Genomic DNA, 16,231 nt, shown 5'->3' on the forward strand with positions numbered 1-16,231 from the left:
GTGGTTAGGTCATCCAGAAAAATAAGAGGTGAAACCTCAATTAGGATATAGCATGGCCGTGTCTGTGAAGGATAAAAAAACTTATTTTATAAACACATTAGCAGGAAAAGCAGGGACAAGGAGAACCTCCATTCCTTATTGGGGGAAGATATGGTTGCCAAAGATGAAGAAAAGTCTGAGGAACTTAACTCCTTCTTTGCCTCAGTTTTCAAGTATAAGACATTTTGTCCTCAGGACAAGTGTTCTCCTGAGCTGGTAGATGGGGAAGGGGAGCAGAACAGATCCCCTGTAATCCAGGAGGAAGCAGCTGGGGACCTGCTGAGCCACTCAGATGCTCACAGGTATCTCTGGGACCAGATAGAATCCATATTAGGGGGATGAAGGAGCTGCTGGATGAGGTCCCCAAGCTGCTCTCCATCATTTATCATCAGTCCTGGCTCACCAGGGAGGTCCCAGAGGACTGGAGGTGCCAATGTGAGCCCATCCCCAAGAAGGGCTGGAAGGAGGATCTGGGGAACTCCAGGCCGGTCAGCCAGACTTTGGTGCCCAGCAAGATGATGGAACAGATCACCTTGAGTGCCATCCCAGGGCACCTGCAGGATGAATGAGGGATCAGAGCCAGCCAGTGTGGATTTCAGTATCTGCATGGATGATCTGGATGAGAGAATTGAGTGCACCATCAGGAAATTTGCAGATGACTGCAAGCTTGGTGAGAGTGTTGATCTGCTGGAGGGTAGGAGGGCTCTCCAAGTGTGCCTGGACAGGCTGGATCCAGGGCCCAAATCCAACAAGTTCAGGTTTAACCATACCAAGTGTTGGATCTGGCACTTTGGCCACAACAAACCCTGCAACTCTACAGGCTGGGGACAGAGTGGCTGGGCAGTGACCAGGCAGAAAGGGAGCTGGGGGCACTGATGGACAGCAGGCTGGACATGAGCCAGCAGAGTGCCCAGGTGGCCAAGAAGGCCAATGGCCCCTGACCTGGATCAGGAATGGAGTGGCCAGCAAAAGCAGGGCAGTGATTCTTCCCCTCTGCTGGGCACTGGTTGGGCAGAACCTCGAGTGCTGTGTCCATTTCTGGGCCCCCAGTTTAGGAAGGACATGGAGGGGCTGGAGTGTGTCCAGAGAAGGGCAACAAGGCTGGTGAGGGTATCTAGAAGAGAAGTCCTTTGAGGAGGGGCTGAGGAAGCTGAGGTTGTTTATCCTGGAGAAGAGGAGGCTCAGGGACACCTCATCACTCTCTACAATTTCCTGACACCAGGTGAGGGCTCAGCTCTTCTCCCAGAATACTGTGACTGAACAAGCTGCACCAGGGGAGATTTAGCATGCACATTAAGAAACATTATTCATAGAAAGGATGGTTTGGAATTCTAATGGGCTTCCCAGGGAGGCTGGTGAGTCACTGTCCCTGGAGGTATTTAAGGAAAGACTGGATGTGGCCCTGAGTGCCATGGTCTGGGGGAGAAGGTTGTGTTGGGTCTCAGGTCAGATTTGATGATCTCAAAGGTCTTTTCCAACCTGGTTGATTCTGTAATTCTGTCGTGGTGGTAGCACTGCAGGGTCCCAGGGAACCAAGTGTTACTCTGTCAGGCCTCATGAAACCACAGAGACCATTGTGACACTGCAGGACCTCATATTACCAAGGGGCCATGATGCCACTGCAGGGACTCATGGAATGAAAGAAATTATTTTGGCACCGTGGTGCCCCATGGGACCAAGAGGCCATTGTGGCACTGCAGAAGCAAGGAGAGCATTGCTGCACTGGGAGACCATTGGGACACTGCAGGGCCTTGGGGAACCAAAGGCTGTTGTGGCACCGAAGGGTCCCATGGAATGAAAGGGCCATTGTGACTCTCAAGGGTGTTGGGGAACCAAGGGGCTGTTGTGACACTCTGGATCCTCCTGTAATTTTGGAAATCATTGTGACACTTAAGGGCATCGTGGAATCATGGTGATGCCAAGCTGGGTGTGAGTGTGGATCTGCTGGAGGGTAGGAGGGCTCTGCAGAGGGACCTGGACAGGTGTTATGAATTGGTTTAAACACAGAAGACCAAAAGAGACGAAACCTCGGTGAATCAAACAGATCGGACACCAAAAGATTTGAAATATACCCAAAAAATGTGATAACAACCAAGCGACTTTAGATGTTAGTGCCAAAAAAAAAAAAAAAAAAAAAAAAAATTATATATATATATATATATATATATATATAAAATTTAATATTAAAAGATGCAAAGGGTAAGGAAGAATTAGAAAAAGAGTTGTGCTAGGGGGCCTGGTGGGACAGGGAGAGAGTGACAGGGGTTAGGTAGAAGTGTATCACCTTTCTGGGGATCCCAACCATGTTTCCACTCCATCTGGTAGTGAGGATCCCCCTCTGCCATGCTGAAAAGCACAGAATCCAGTGGATTAATGTACCTTTGGGCGTGTGGGAGTGCCCAGGTGCCAGCCCTGCAGGGGCCAGTTTGACACTATTTCTTGCAACACTGTGGATCATGCTGCAGTGCTCTGGTGCAGGGTCCAACTGGGGGGAGCCTTTGGTGGGCCATGACAGCCCCTCTGCTGTGCATAAGCTTTTTCCAGGGTCAAGGGCCACTGCAACTTGGGCTCCTCTGCACAGGGAAGTGTGGGCAGTCACTGCCTGGACCCAGAGGCTTTTTCACTGCACACCCAAAGCCTCTCTACCCCCAACTCTGTGGAGTGAGAGTTTGTGTGAGCCTGGCAGCTGATAGCCCTGGGGACAAGGTCTCCACCCTGAAAGTGCTAAGCTTGATGCCCCAGTGAATGTATTCTCTCCTGAGTTACTTACATCCATGAGGGAGTGGTTCAGGGCCTCAATCAGGAGGCCTATTCAGGGTGTTATAAATAGATATTTGGATTTGTTTGATTTTGTCCAATAAATCAAACAACACGATTAAATTTAGCAGAAATTTATTAATAATAGCAGCAATTGCGTATAAATGAATGCAATCAAAATATATTAGTTACATAGATTTAAGTAAATATAAAATTTGGCAGTGAGTGATTTAGTATAAATGAGGTTTGGCTCGAATAAAGCATGAGCAAAACCAACCGGGGGATACCCAACCAGGGGTACGGGCAGGGTCATTCCTCATACCGTACCAAATCAGTCAAGATAAAATCTCACTTATACAGTGTTTACTAATGCATATTAATACAGAATATTCTAAAAAGCTCCTCCTCGTTTCTATTCCTAAAATCTCCGTCACTCTGTTGTGTTGCCATGCATCACCAGTGGTCGGGGGTCTCTCCTCCTTTTGGGGGTCTTGTTTCTGATGAAGGCTCTGGGTCTTCCTCAGTGTTCGCTGTTTGACCTTTCAGGTAGCACAAGTGAATTATGCTTAGGGTTATATAAATAAATATATGTTCCACAACAGGCCTTATTCCAGTGTGCAATGCCTGGAATCGTCCCAATTTGGCCCAATTCTAGGTCAAAAGTTTTATTTCTAGATGTTGTTCTTAGACCTATACCCTTAATATCCTTACTCCCACCAAACATCTGGAGGATGATTCCATCTGCTTTGTTTAACCACTTCTTTCCCCATTTTGCTCTGTAACAAGTAGGTACAATTTTTCTATTGACTAAAAAGCAACAATTTTGCTAATATAGTTACAATTTAACTAGCATGAAGGTGTATAAGTAATAAATTATAATATTTCAGTCTCTCACAACAGGCTGATCCAGGGCCCAAATCCAACAAGATGAGGTTTAACAAGACCAAGTGCCAGTCCTGCACTTCGGCAGCAAAAACCCCTGCAGCACTGCAGGCTGGGGACAGAGTGGCTGGACAGAGGCCAGGCAGAAAGGAACCTGAGGACACTGCTGGACAACAGGCTGGACATGAGCCAGCAGAGTGCCCAGGTGGCCAAGAAGGCCAATGGCACCTGGCCTGGATCAAGAATGGTGTGGCCAGCAGGAGCAGGGCAGTGATTCTTCCCCTGTGCTTGGCACTGGTTGGGCAGAACCTCGAGTGCTGTGTCCAGTTCTGGGCCCCCCAATTTAGGAAGGACATGGAGGCACTAGAGCGTGTCCAGAGAAGGGCAACAAGGCTGGTGAGGGGTCTGCAACACAAGTGCTGTGAGGAGTGGTTGAGGGAGCTGGGGATGTTTATCTTGGAGAGAAGTAGACTCAAGGGTGACCTTACAACTCTCTACAACTTCCTGAAAGGTGGATGTGGTCAGGTGGGGTTGGTCTTTTTCACCAGGCAACAACTGACAGAATGAGAGGACACAGTCTTAAACTGTGTCAAGGGAGATATAAGATGGATATTAGGAAAAAGTTTTGTACTAAAAGGATGATAAATGCTGGAATGATCTGCCCAGGGGTTAGTGGAGCCACCATCCCTGCATGTTTTTATAAAAAGATGAGGCATGGGACTTGGTCGCATATGAAACTTTTAGGCAGGGGTTGGACTTGATGATCTTGACCTTCCAACCTCATCATTCTGTGATTCTGTGAATTCTCAGACTCTTTCAGCTGAATTCTTGGTCCCTATCCTTTCCCTAGATCTCCTTTGCAGATGGAAGCTGCTGGTGCCATTCTCACCTTTAACTCCTAAACTGACTGCAGACAGATGTTCCCAGGTGTGTAAGCAGGTGTTGCTCAATGTTTATGTGGAATTTTTGTATCCTCATGGCAAAAAGGAGACCTTTGTGGAACTGTGAAACCTCATGGAAACTGAAAGCCATTGAGACATTGGGGCTGGATGGTGCCAAGGAGATCATTGAGATAGTGCAGACCCAAGAAAACCATGGTGACACTATGGGCACTCATGGAGACATGGGCATTGTGACACAGCAGGGCTTCATTGACTCAAGCAAAGAGTGAGCTGTGACTGTTCAAAACTTAATGGAACTAAGAGGCCATGGTGACACACTTCAGAGCCTTGTGGACCAAGGGAACCACAGTGACACTGTGGGCTCCATGTAACCAAGGGGCCATGGTGACACTGGAGCCTCATTGACCAATGGTGCATTGTGACACTGCAGGGCAGTATGGAATCATGGAGACAACTGTGACATTACAGTGGCATGGCAACAAGGGGCCATTGTGACACTGTGGGGCCTCGTAGGAACAAGGGGCATTTGTGGTACCATGGAAACTGTGACAATTGTGGCACCATGGAACCAAGGAGACCATTGTGGCACTACAGGACCCCATGGTACTAAGGAGTCATGTAACACTGTGGGACACATGGAACTAAGGGGACATTGTCACACTGTGGGGACTCATAGACTTGTAGAGACCTTTGTGACACTTCAGCGCTTCATGGAATGAAGGGACAGTTGTGATACTGTGGGGCCTCATGGATCCAAGGAGAGCGTTGTGACACTGAACCTAATGGAATTGTTGCAAATGATACAACTTTTAGGGTTTTTAAATGTAACTTAGTTAGGGGTTTGTTTGCCTTTGCCCAGGTGGTGGGCAGTTGAAGTTTCTCTTCAAAAGACTCTGAGCATTGACAAACATCACCTGCAGTGTGGTTGGAGACACCTGGTCTGGGAAAAGATTGGTAAGACAATCAAAGAATGAAGGCCTAATTCACATCAAAGGCAAAGGGATCAATAACCAACAGGAGATCAAATAGAAAGAATTTAGATCAATTAATTTCTTCAATGTAACATGAATTTCTTTGGGTTTTGTCTGTATAAATATGTGAAAAGCTTAGTAAAAAACCATGTGTGATGGAATGATTTTCCCTGCACAAAACAGGCACGTGTGGATGAAATTATTTCTATTGCACATGCTGGCCACAATAACATCCTGGCCAGAATAAAGTAATGCCTAAATTCTCCAGCACTGAGTAGATGTTAGGGAGTTTCTATTTTTCATACAGTTTCAGTGTCAGTCCCACTGAGGTTCATCACCAACAGAAGTTCTTCCTGAACTCCTTGGAGGAGATAATTGGTGGCCCTGGTTGCACAAAGCTTTCAGAGCAAAAGCAATACCCAAATTCTCTGAAAAACCTGCAGTTCCTGGGATCATGAAGGAGCCCCCCAGAGCCATTCCTGACTGAGGCTCCCCAGGGACTGGTCCCAGGAGATCCCTGAGGCCACTGGGATGTGGGGGGATGTTGAGGGCAGGACAAGGGGTAACAGTTCCCAGCCTTACTCAGGACAAGGTGTCTCCTCAGAGCCCTTGGTGGCACAGACCCTGCTGCGCCCCAGGGCACAGACACTTGGCTTCTCCTGGGCACTGCCAGCCCTGCCAGGGCCCTTGGTCATGTCCAGCACAGTTTGTCCTGTGCTGTCCCACAGCTGCTGCTGTGTCCCTGCAGGCTGCACTCTCCCATCTTTCTGCCCCTGTCTCTGCCCTGCCACTGCCAGCCCTGCCCTGACCTCTGCCCACTGTCACCCTCTGTGCCTTGGGGGACACACACACATGCACTGAGCTCATCCTCCTCCTCCTGGGTGCTTCTCCTGCCACAGCACTGCCCTAGGAGGGTTCATTGCTCACAGGAGCTGCTGTGTTTGTACTGGTGCATTTTATAGCTCTACTCTGCCTCTCTGTCAATTCTGTCTTCAAAGAGCTCTCCAAGGAATAGATTCATTGAATTGTGGAATAACAGAGGTGGGAAGAGCCCCCAGAGCCCCCTTGGCCTGTGTGTGGCTGGGATGGAGTTCCATTTGTCCAGGGTAGCCCCTGTCCTGCTGTGCTTGGCTCATGTGGCTGGAGTGGGTTTGGTCCCAGCCCAAGGCTTTGGCTGCTCCTGAGCACGGCTGGCCCCACATGAGGCATCTCTGCAACCCCTAAACCAATGGGCTGCGGGTGAGCAAGTGTTACTTGAATGGGACAGCTGGGCTGGACTGACCCAAGGGATCCTCCAATCCATGGGATGTCCTGATCAGCAGGGAAATGAGGGGGACAAGAAGGTCTCTGGATTTTCTGTATACATTTCTCTTCCAGAGCAACAACTACACATGCTGAATTCTTGTCTCTCCATTGTCTTCCTTGCTTCTGCATTTGGCCCTTGCTTTTTAGTCCCCTGAACATTAATCTTCCTTTATGGTCACCCACAACTCTTCACCTTATTTTCTCCTGTTTTCTGTGTAAGGAGGGACCATGACAGAGACACTCAGTTGTCACTGGATGCCCACAGGGGTTTAACCACAGCCACCTTGCCCAACTCTGCTCTTATGGGCACCCCCAGAAATGTCAGGGCTCTGTCAGGTGCCCACCACTGAACCCTGCTCACAGCCCCAGGGGTGTCCAGGGACACAAGTCCTTCCCAGTCACACACACACAGACAGTTCATTGCAGCACGGGCAGGGGCTCCCTGGCTCTGCTGCCATTGCCACAGCCTGGCAGGGACCTCAGTCCTGCGGGTGTCACCCTCCCCTGCCCCTGCCTGAGGTGCCCCACAGCCAGAGGGATGGACACAGGGAGCTCTGGGCACAGGAGTTCATCCCAACACTGCATCCAGGGGTTCCCAGGGGATGTTAGACTCTGGAAAATCCAGGAACAGCTGAAGATGTTTGTGCTCACTGAGTTTATGTCCCCTCACACACACACAGGATGTTCAGGACTGTGGAATGTCCCTGCACTGCTAACGCAGACTCCTGACCCGGTCATTTGATGTTCCTCCAGGCAGGGAAGTGACCTGGGGTGAGAGGCCACTGCTGGAAGCAGCTCTGGCTTTGCAAGGACACTGCTGGGACAGCCCCACCCTGAACACTACCACACTTGGGCTGTCACTGCTGTTCTCCTCTCCAGGGCACTGTGTTGGGCACATCCTTGAGATAAAACAGGGAAGGAGATTGAAGCTTTCAGGCCCTGCACTGGGGAGATGCCCTTCCATAATGGAAATGCTGTTGCAGAGCCCAGCTCTGTTCCAGCAGTGCCCACGGCCTGTCCCTGCCTGCAGTGCCTGCACAGTCACACAGCAGGACTGGGACCGAGCTGAGAGAGACGTGAGAGCTTAAACCAACACAGGGGCTCTGAAGGGGAGTGTGGAAATGAAGGAAGGGGAGGTCATGGAGCAGAAGCCTTGGGGGTGCCTGGCAGTGAGGAGAACTGTGGTTCCCTTTTCACACCAGGTCTCCCCAGAGGCACCAACCCTGTAGCTCTAGAGAAGCCAAACATGTCAGGCAACCATGGCATACAGAGTTCTTCATTTTGTGTAAGCACATATGTAGTACAGCTCTTGGATTATATAGCCTGTAGTTCACACTAGGAGTTCAAATACTGAATTAAAAAGGGTAAAGATAAAGATTTTCCTGTGAACAAATTTTAAGTGTGATACCTAAGCCAATGGAAAAAACCCAGGACAAAGAATAGGCATTACTGTGTAATATCATAATAGTTATACAGTAGAATGAAAATTTAGCACTTGTGAAAAGCATTTATGATGATTTTTCTCAGGCCATCCTTGAGCTCCTGGTTCCTCAGGCTGTAGATGAGAGGGTTCACGACTGGTGGAACCACCGAATACAGAACTGACAGGGTCAGATCCAGGGATGGGGAGGAGTCTGAGGGGGGCTTCAGGTAGGCAAATGTGCCAGTGCTGAGGAACAGGGAGACCACAGCCAGATGAGGGAGGCAGGTGGAAAAGGCTTTGTGCCATCCCTGCTTAGAGGAGATCCTCAGCACAGCCCTGAAGATCTGCACATAGGAGAAAACAATGAACACAAAACAGCCAAAACTTAAACAGGCACTAACAGCAAGAAGCCCAAGTTCCCTGAAGTAGGAGTGTGCACAGGAGAGTTTGAGGATGTGTGGGATTTCACAGAAGAATTGGCCCAAGGCATTGCCATAGCACAAGGGCAGAGAAAATGTACTGGCTGTGTGCAGCAGTGAATAAAGGCACTGGCCCAGGCAGCTGCTGCCATGTGGGCACAAGCTCTGCTGCCCAGCAGGGTCCCATAGTGCAGGGGTTTGCAGGTGGACACGTAGCGGTCATAGCACATGATGGTCAGGAGGGAAAACTCTGATCCAATGAAAAACACCAAGAAAAACACCTGAGCAGCACATCCTGAGTAGGAGATGTTCCTGGTGTCCCAGAGGGAATTGTGCATGGCTTTGGGCACAGTGGTGCAGATGTAGCCCAGGTCAGTGAGGGCCAGGTTGAGCAGGAAGAAGAACATGGGGGTGTGCAGGTGGTGGCTGCAGGCTACAGCGCTGATGATGAGGCCGTTGGCCAGGAGGGCAGCCAGGGAGATGCCCAGGAAGAGGCAGAAGTGCAGGAGCTGCAACTGCTGCATGTCTGCCAGTGCCAGCAGGAGGAAGTGGCTGATGGAGCTGCTGTTGGACATTTGCAGTGTCTTGCCATAATGATCTGTAAGAAAAGTAATCATGGAATAGTTTGGTTTGGAGAGGACTTTAAATATCCCAGCCGAGCTTGGGACCCCTTTCTCCCCACTGCCTGCCCAGGGCACTGTTGCCTGGAGCTGTCCCTGCCAGCAGCAACTTTCCTGTGCCCAGGGCTGGGCCCTCCCACTGCTTCCAGAGCCCAGCCCAGCCCCGGGGGCTCAGCTCTGCCCTGCAGACCCCACCCAGCACAGGGCACTTCCCAGGACCAGCTCTGTCCTTGCAGGCTCTGTTGGCAACATCACAGCAGCCCTGAAAAGATACAGTGATGCTGCCTATAAGGGACCCTGTGATGATATCTGTCACTGACTATTGAGATTTGAGAGAATTTTAAGAAATTTTTCTCATTCTGAACCGAGTGCAATTTCCCATCCAGGCAACCGAGAGCAGTAGATTAAATAGCAGGATTTTCCCTTTTAAGCAGCCCCTGATTTGCTGTGCTCCCTGTATAATCTACTTAAAAATGTTCTGCAGTAAATGTCATGCTGGGATCAGTCTTGAACAATGCAGTATCCTCACCACACAAGGAGAACACTTTCAAGCCATACGAGCTCTTTCCTTCCACCCAAACCCCGTCCCCCAGTGCTGTGAGCAGCTCCCAGGGCTGGCTGAGAGCTGTCCCTGGCAGGCAGCAGAGTCCCTGCCCCAGCACAGTTCCATGGGCTGCAGGACCCTGCTCTGCAGCACAGCCCTGGGCACCCCTGGCTGCTCTAGACAAGAGAGAATCAGAGAATGTACTCACAGAGTCTGTAGGTATTGGGATGTTCCAGCTTTAGGAGATCACTGCAGGAGCTGCAGCTGCCTTGTCCTGCAGCCAGAGGCTTCCTGTGTCAAGGGTTGGGAGTGATTCTGCCTCAGTCACTTGTGAGCATCTTCCCAGCCCTGACTGATTGAAGCTCTCTGTGCCTCTGCTGTGCCTGGGGTGGCTGCAGGCAGTGCCCCAGCCCTTGTGGGCTCTGAGAAGAGCTGCTCATCAAGAGAAATGTGCTTCTGAAGCTCTTCTTAATAGCTAGGATGGCCCTCTTTGCCAGGACCCCAGCCCAGCTGAGCAAAACAGACATAGAAAAATGACTTCTAATGACCCTCTTGGGGTTTGTGCTGAAGCCCTAAACATCAGTGCCTGTGAGGGAGCTGGAGAAACCTCTCAAGAACTCAGTCAGAATCAAACTCCAAAGTTTCTTCAAGTTTTAATGGGTCCCACTGAGGGACACAACTGAGAAAGTGTCCCCAAGCCTCAATCAGAGTCAAGAACTGGAGGCAGAGATGACAGGTGGGGGCAAAGAGAAACCAAATCTTGGTGCCCTGGGGCACAGCAGGGATTGTGCCACCAAGGGCTGTGAGGACACACCTTGTCCTGAGGCACTGGGGCCTCAGCCCCAGCAAGGCTGGGCACTGTCACCCCTTCTCCTGCCTTCAGTATCCCCCCCACATCCCAGTGGCCTCAGGGATCTGCCAGGACCAGTCCCTGGGGAGCCTTGGTCAGGAATCGCCCTGGGGAGCTCCTTCATGCTCCCAGGGACTGCAGGTTTTTCAAAGGACTTTGGGTTTTGCTTTTGCCTTGGAGTCTCTGAGAATTTTGTGCAATCATGGTCTCCAATTATCTGCTTTAATTAGTTTCTTGAGATCCTTTGTCAGTAACAACACTCAGTGGGGCTCATTAATGCTTCAAGGTACTTCAGTTTTTTAAGGTACTTTCCATTTTCCTTTCTTTGAGCCTCTGAAAAAATGTTGTGTGATCATGGCCTCCAATCCTCTCCTTCAAGGAGTTCATGAGGAGATTGTGTTGGGGATGGACCTCAGAAAAACTCATTTATGCTCTGAGATGCTTTGGGTTTTTCTTCTGACTTTGATTCCTGGAAAGGTTTGTGCAATCTCCTCTCAGGTGTGAGGTTCAACGTCTCAGCACCAAAGGCACCATGAGGCTCACTGGGATCAAGCAATTCCTGACAAAGCAAGTGCTTACAAAGCAAGTCCTGCCTTGATTTCCCTCTGGTCTGGTGCACTTCATTAGGGAGATTTCCTGATGCTGTTATAAAGAAATATTTCAAAGAGCTTCTAATAAATTCACATTCCTGTTTTAAGGAGTATATTTTATTACTGTTCTCTTTAGAGCAGGGGTGATGCAGCATTCTGTGATTGGTATTGAGTCCATGTTCTCTCCTCAGGAGGTCTGTCCTGCTCAGAGAAGCTGTGTCTTGAGGTCTGACCCACTGTGGACAATCTTGTTCCACATTCCCCAACCCCATGTTGTCTGTTCTCATTCACCTGGGACATGCTTTGCTGGATAATTGATTGCAGTCAGGCCAAAAGATGATTTCTTGGTTTTTTTAACTAATCCAAAACTTTTAAGTTTCCCCATCGAAAAGAGACACACTCTTCAGGTGTGTGCCAAGCCCAAGGTGCCACCAAGGAGGTTCCCCTTCTCCAAGGCAGAAACCTGCAAGGACTGTTTGAGACCTTTGCACTCCTTGGTTCCACAAGGCATTGCTGTGTCAGCACAGACTCTTGGTTCCATGAGGTTCCGTACATTCGCAATGGATCTTTGGTTCCATGGGGCCTTACAGTGTCACAATGCTCTTTTTGGTTCCATGACACTTTAATCTGTCAGGTGGACTTTTGGTTCCTTGACATTCAGTACTCTAAAAATTATCTCTGTAGTTTCAAAGTGTCACAATGGACCCTTGGTTCCATGAGGTTCCTCAGTATTAAAAAGGAATCCTTGGTTCCATATGGCCCCACAGTGTCACCACAGTGTCTTCTTGGTTCCACAAGGCTGTGCAGTTTCACAATGCCCCGTAGGTTTCATGAGGCCCCACAATGTCACACTGGACCCTTGGTTCCATGAGTTTCTTTAGTGTCACAATATTCTCCTTGCATCTGCAGTGTCACAATAGTTCCTTGGCTTCACATGGCCCTGTTGTGTCACAATGAACCCTTGGTTCCATGTGGCCCCACAGTGTCACCTTTTTCCTGTGACAACCACCAGTAAACCCCACTGCCAGGGTCAAGTGCCTGGGAAGAAGGAGGAGGCGGGGGGATATTTGGAGTGATGGTTTTTGTCTTCCCAGGGCACAGTGCCGTGGGGTAAAGCTCTGCTGTCCTGGAGATGGCTGAACACCAGCCTGCCCATGGAAGGGGGAAGAGGCAACAACCTCTGTCCATGGAACTACAACAGCAGAGAGGTCAGGTTAAGGGCTGGGTTTAAAAGACTGTCAGCAGCACAGGACACATCAATCTGAGAGGAAAGATGTGTGCTAATGTCTTTACAAATCATTTGATGGGTGAAGGGATGCATGTTTAGGCCTTTGAAATAGATCATAAGGTTTCTACTGACTTTGGGCAGCAGGTTTGTTACTGGGCCCAGATAGCTCGGCTCCTGAAACAGACAAGGGTCTGCACAAGGATGAACTTCTGAAAATTGGGGGGAAATGCCAGGTTCAAGGGGAATATGGAACGGCAGGTTTGGGGAGGCTGTACCTTTCTATTACCTCAGCCAATGGGGAAAGGAAGAGGGCAACATGCAGCTGGGAGTTTAGGATTAAAGGAAGCTGTGCCCTCTGAAACCTCAAGAGAGGAAAACCCCGTGGGCGTGTGCTCCAATGAATGCTCTCTCTGTTTGTTCAGAAGAAGTTGAAGGGCTCCTCTGTCTCATTTTTGGACATAAACTTTTGGCATTTCTGGATTTTCCTGACAGTGGCAACATGGAATCTCATGGAACCAAGTGTCCACAGTTCCATGGTGCAACCTCATAGAGCGCTGAAGACCACTGTGTCACAATGGGAACACATGGAACAAAGGCTCCATAGTGACTCTGCAGGGCCTCATGGAATGCAAGAGGTCATCCTGATGGAATGGAAACTCATGGAACCAAGTGTCCACTGTTTTTCAGCAGGTCCTCATGGAATCCAAGAGATCATTGTGATGCACTAGAAATGCATGGAATGCATTGTGACAAAGCTGGGCCTGATTCAAACAAGGAGACCATTGTGATGCAATGAAACCTCAAGGAACCAACAGTCAATTGTCAACACATCGGGCTCTCATAAAACTAAAGAGAACATTGTGACACAAAGGATTCTCATGGAACTGAAGCCCCATTTTGAGAAATTGTGACCTGATGGAAACACTGGGACATCTCCAGCCTTGGAGGAAGCAAGTGTCCAGTGTGACCCAGAACAGCCTTGTGAATCACAGCAGAGCACAGTGACTCCATGGGATCCTGGGGAACCAAGAGTCAGCTGTAAACACAGAGGAGACTCATGGAACCCAAGAGGTCATTGTGATTCCACACTGTCACAATGGAGCCCTCCTTCTGTGAGAATCCATTTCCCCACAATGTTCTCCTGGGTTCCAAGCTGTGCCTCAATGGCCCCTTGCTTCCATAAGCCATGGCACAGTTCCACTTGTCCCTGGGTTCCATGAGGCCATGCCATGTTCACAATTGACACTTGCTTCCATGAGATTCCATTGTGTCACAATGGTCCCCATGTTTCCATGAGGCTGTGCTGTGTCACAATGGACAATGGATTCCACAAAACCTGGCCATGTCCCAGTGGCACCTGTGTCCCATGAGGCCCCACTTGGTCAAAGTAGAGCCTTGGATCTGTGAGATTCCAGATTGTCCCAATGGTCTGCTGAGTTCCATGAGGCTGTACTGTGTCACAATGCACACTGAGTTCCACGTGCCCTGGCACTATCCAAGTGGCACCTGGCTTCCATGAGGCCCCACAATGTTTGCAGCTCACACTTGGTTTCCCCAGACTGCCTTGTGTCACAGTGCTCTCCTGGGTGCCATGAGGCCTTGCTGTGCAATAATGCAGCCTTGTTTCCACTGGGCCTGGCAATGTCCCAGTGGCACCTGTGTGCCTTGAGGCCCATTTGGTCAAAGTGGATCCTTGGGCTGATGTGGATGAGGGTCCATAGTGATGCAGAGTCCTCAGGCAGGTGCAAAGGTGAATACTTTATTGCAAAACCAGGCCTTTTAAAGCAATGAGACCATTATCAGTGGCACTGTTTTAAAGCATAACAAACATACTGGCTTACCTTCTGTCCATCTGTAATTAAAGCTCCCTCAATCGTCATCTCACCTTTTCCTCCTTCTTTTGCCTCTCTGTTTGCCCACTCATTTCCTTCCTGCAATTCCAAGCTCACCTTCTGATGTGCCTTAATGTGTAAAATTGGTACCTGCCCAGATAGCTGAACTGCTTCCAGTAGCTTCAATGTGTCCTGCATATTTGACTTTTTTCCTTTGTGAGTTTAACAGTCCACTTTCTATCCAGATGGCTCTATACGCATGTACAACTCAAATGCATACCTTGAGGCTGTATAAATATTTATTTTCTTTCCTTTGTGATTTCTTAGACGTGGGTTAGAGCGATTATCTCAGCTTTTTATTCAGAGGTATCTATTGTCAAGGGTCCAGACTCTATTGCCTCTTTGCAGGTGCTAACTGCATACCCAGCATGTCGCTTTCCACTGACGACATCGCTGCTTCCATCAGTGAACCAGATTTCTGTGTCATCCAAAGGGGTGTCCTTCAGATTTGGGCAGCTGAAGTAGGAGGCTTCAATAGCCTCCAGGCAGTCATAGTGTCCTGGTTGCTCTTGATTTCCACTAAGGAAAGAAGCTGGGTTGATAATATTAGTTACAACTACCTCTACATCATCTTGTTCCACCATAATGGCTTTTCAGGAACCTTTGTGGGGACAGTCAGTGCTCTCCTTTTACTTCCAGGACTGCAGACACTGTGTGAGCCACCAGTACAGTCATTTTCTGTCCCAAGGTGGATTTGTGTACATCTTGAATTTTCAGCACCACTGCTGCAAGGGCTCTGAGGCATCCCAGCCATCCCTTGGCTGTTGCATACAGTTGCTTGGATAATTAAGCAGCTGCTCTCTGGTATGGACTTAGGTCCTGGGCCAGTATCCCCAGGGCAATTCCCTGCTTCTCACAGGAAACCACAAAGAATGGTTTACTCACGTCTGGGAGTCTGAGTTCTGCAGCTGGCATTACAGCATTCTTCAGCTGGTGAAAGGCCCACGTGGCCTCTTTTGTCCACTGGAGGCCTCTGTTCCCATTTGCAATGAGCTCATACAGAAGTTTTACAAGCAAGCCATAGCTGTGTATCCACAGCCTACACTACCCTGTCATTCCTAAGAATGTCCACAGTTCCTTTGCTGTCTGATCCTTTGGGGTTTGACATATCGCTTCCTTGTGATCTTGACCTAGAGTCTGTTGTCCCACACGAATTTCATAACCCAGATAAATTATCTTTTGGTTCACTACCTGGGTCTTTTTCTTTGATGTCCTGTATCCCTGAAGTCCTAGCAATTTTAGAAGGCTTACTGTCCAGGCTACACATGCCTCTTTCATCTGGGTGACTACGAGGGTATTGTCCATGTACTTCAGTAGCTTTCCTTCTTCTGGGGAAGCCTCCCAGAATTCCAGATCTTTGGCAAGTTGTTCCCCAAACGGAGTAGGAGAGTTTTTAAATCCCAGAGGCAACACCATCCATGTGAATTGGGATCTGGGCCACTTTAGAGTTTTCTCATTCAAATGCAAAATTTTTCTGGCTGTATTCATGGAGACGGAAGCAAAAGAAGGTATTTTTCAAGTCTAAAATGGTAATCCAAATTAGCTCTGGTGTTAGGCACATTAGCCAAGTGTATGGGTTTGCTGCCATGGGATAGAGATCTTCAGTTATTTTGTTAACAGCCCTTATATTCTGTACTATCCCATATGACTCATCTGGTTTTCGGACTAGTAAAATGGAAGCGTTGAACTCAGATGGGAACTCTTTTAACAACCCGAATTGCAAGAAGTTTTCAACTATTGGACTAATTCCTTCCCTATCTTTCTTTTTCAAGGGGTACTGTTTAATTCTAACTGATTGGGGTTTTTTTC

At 48.9% G+C, this 16,231-nt stretch overlaps 1 long non-coding RNA gene and 1 pseudogene across 2 annotated transcripts in view; both read right to left on the reverse strand.

Annotated features, from left to right (window-relative positions):
• Window positions 1-16,231, reverse strand: part of LOC306815769 — a 95,673-nt gene that overhangs the window by 45,891 nt on the left and 33,551 nt on the right. The gene's annotated exons all lie outside the window — the stretch shown is intronic.
• On the reverse strand, window positions 8,345-9,273 carry LOC306815766 (olfactory receptor 14J1-like; annotated as a pseudogene). Its single transcript has one exon. The product of its transcript is annotated as an olfactory receptor 14J1-like (transcript).

This window comes from Erithacus rubecula, assembly GCF_903797595.1.
Source record: "Erithacus rubecula genome assembly, contig: scaffold_217_arrow_ctg1, whole genome shotgun sequence".
Taxonomy (NCBI): domain Eukaryota; kingdom Metazoa; phylum Chordata; class Aves; order Passeriformes; family Muscicapidae; genus Erithacus; species Erithacus rubecula.